Source organism: Pseudophryne corroboree, chromosome 3 (genome assembly GCF_028390025.1).
Source record: "Pseudophryne corroboree isolate aPseCor3 chromosome 3, aPseCor3.hap2, whole genome shotgun sequence".
Lineage (NCBI taxonomy): Eukaryota > Metazoa > Chordata > Amphibia > Anura > Myobatrachidae > Pseudophryne > Pseudophryne corroboree.
Genome location: NC_086446.1, coordinates 579,986,333 through 579,989,117, shown reverse-complemented (window position 1 = coordinate 579,989,117; position 2,785 = coordinate 579,986,333). Strand labels below are relative to the sequence as shown.

Sequence of the window (2,785 nt, the reverse complement as noted above, 5' to 3'; positions counted from 1 at the left end):
TCCATATACGGACAGCGGATGTCGTGAGATCAAATTAGACTTTTTTACCAAATACAATTTTCCCAATGTTCTGGGCGCGATTGACTGTACCCACGTGCAGATCAGACCGCCACGGAATTCGGAAGAATGTTTTCGGAACCGAAAACATTTCCAATCCATGAATATACAGGTGGTCTGTGATGTCAACATGAAATTTTTTTATATTTTTGTGGGATTTCCTGGATCGTCTCACGACTCCTTCATCCTAAGTCAGTCATCGCTGTTTGACAATTTCAAAACAGGAAACATGCCGGGTGGCTGGCTGTTAGGTATTTATTTTAATTGTTTTTATTTTATTTTATTTTTTATTTTTATTTTTTATATTACCCACCATTTTTTTCATTTCCATAGGCGATGCGGGTTATCCCAACAAATCGTGGCTCTTGACCCCATTGTCTAATCCTGTTGGTAGAGCAGAAAAACGTTACCAAGAGACACACAAAGCATCGAGGCAAATAATTGAGCGTGCCTTTGGTGTACTTAAAAGCCGGTTTAGATGTTTTGACACTTCCGGTGGTGCTCTTTTGTACTCACCGGCGAAGGTTTGCGGCATGGTAAATGCATGTTGTATTTTACACAACATATGTGTCGCAAACCGTTTGCCTGTGACTCTTCGTCGTAGTGCTTTCCGACGTGGGAACCGTTCTTCTGCTCTACCGGTGGGTATGGACGAAGGAGATGATTCCCGACGGACATTGATCCAAAGCTTTTTTTTCACTGCCTGTGAGTATACTTGTAACATTTGTATTATCGTGTAAACTGAGATTGTAATATTCTAAAAAAAAATCTTTATTTATGTATTTCAGAGTTTTACGTCCTGTTGACGCACCTTCCCAGGCCTGTTTTCAAAGTTTCGTCCTGTTGACGACCTGTTACCCCCTGTTTTTTCCTGTTGTTGGGTTGCCGCAAATATTGGACCCGTTTATCCAACTCTACCATGGGCAACCTACTTGTGATGTGGACCGGAAACTCCGCAATGTAGCAGAGAACCCCCCACAGGTGAGATGTATTGCCCAAAACTCCCTCCTGTACAAGTCACCCCGGCATGTCCAAAGTGCAGCCCTCCGACATTTGCAAAACTGCACATCCAATCATGCCCTGATACACCAATGCCTACACTGTGTCAGGGAATGTTTGGATGTGTAGTTACTCAAGTGCCGGAGGGCTGCATTTGGGACAAAGGCCGCTGTAACCTGCTGGTGTCAAAGTGTTGCTTGTACCTTTTCTTTTCCATCGAAGGGTGACACTATTACCAATAGCTGGAACCTCATACTATTCTCTTCCACAGGTCTTGCGGAGTATCCTTCCCAAGTGGTGTGGATGTGAAGAGACACGACCGTTCCACTGATGTACCATGGCATGGGTGACCTACTTGTGATGTGGACCGGAACCTCCGCCATGTAGCAGACAACCCCCCTCAGGTGAGATGTATTGCCCAAAACTCCCTCCTGCCCAAGTCACCCCGGCATGTCCAAAGTGCAGCCCTCCGGCATTTGCAAAACTGCACATCCAATCATGCCCTGATACACCAATGCCTACACTGTGTCAGGGAATGTTTGGATGTGTAGTTACTCAAGTGCCGGAGGGCTGCATTTGGGACAAAGGCCGCTGTAACCTGCTTGTTTCAAAGTGTTGCTTGTACCTTTTCTTTTCCATAGAAGGGTGACACTATTACCAATACCTGGAACCTCATACTATTCTCTTCCACAGGTCTTGCGGAGTATCCTTCCCAAGTTGCTTGAATCATCATGGATGAAAAGGGACACGACAGTTCCCCTGCTGTACCATGGGCGACCTAACACAATACCACTGCATCTCATATATTACATTTTATTTACTAATAATTTAAAGAAAAACAACACAAAACTTCTCATTTTAAAAATTTATTGAAGAAATATATTTGTATTTTATTTTGGAATAAAAAATAAAATGCAATAAAACAAAAAAAGTAGTGTTTGTTCTTCTTTACATTCTTTTCTTGTGTAGATATCTGTGGGGGAAAAAATCCATATTAAGGTAAAGACACTAATGATGTCATGTTCATTCCTTTCCCAAGAACATTTGTGGAACCACACAATCCAGCATGACCCATTGCTGGGCTGTGTGGTTCCACAAGGGCAGGCGGTCCAAAGTGGAATAGTGGTGTCAGTGGTCAGCACTTTGACACACCTGCACTTGTGGAACCACACAGTCCAGCATGACCCATTGCTGTGCTGTGTGGTTACACAAGGGCAGGCGGTCCAAAGTGGAATGGTGGTGTCAGTGGTCAGCACTTTGACACACCTGGACTTGTGGAACCACACAGCTCAGCATGACCCATTGCTGTGCTGTGTGGTTCCACAAGGGCAGGCGGTCCAAAGTGGAATAGTGGTGTCAGTGGTCAGCACTTTGACACGCCTGCACTTGTGGAACCACACAGCCCAGCATGACCCATTGCTGGGCTGTGTGGTTCCACAAGGGCAGGCGTTCCAAAGTGGCAGAGTGGTGTCAGTGGTCAGCACTTTGACACGCCTGCACTTGTGGAACCACACAGCCCAGCATGACCCATTGCTGGGCTGTGTGGTTCCACAAGGGCAGGCGTTCCAAAGTGGCAGAGTGGTGTCAGTGGTCAGCACTTTGACACGCCTGCACTTGTGGAACCACACAGCCCAGCATGACCCATTGCTGGGCTGTGTGGTTCCACAAGGGCAGGCGGTCCAAAGTTTCTTGAATATATACATTGAAACATGGCTTTACTCACCTTGGT

At 45.7% G+C, this 2,785-nt stretch overlaps 1 long non-coding RNA gene across 1 annotated transcript; it reads left to right on the top strand.

Moving 5' to 3' along the window:
- The first annotated feature begins 676 nt into the window (after positions 1-676).
- On the top strand, positions 677-1,891 carry LOC135058040 (uncharacterized). Its single transcript, XR_010244556.1, has 4 exons — positions 677-762; positions 846-1,038; positions 1,328-1,460; positions 1,750-1,891. It is a non-coding gene; the product is annotated as an uncharacterized LOC135058040 (long non-coding RNA).
- The last annotated feature ends 894 nt before the right edge of the window (positions 1,892-2,785 follow it).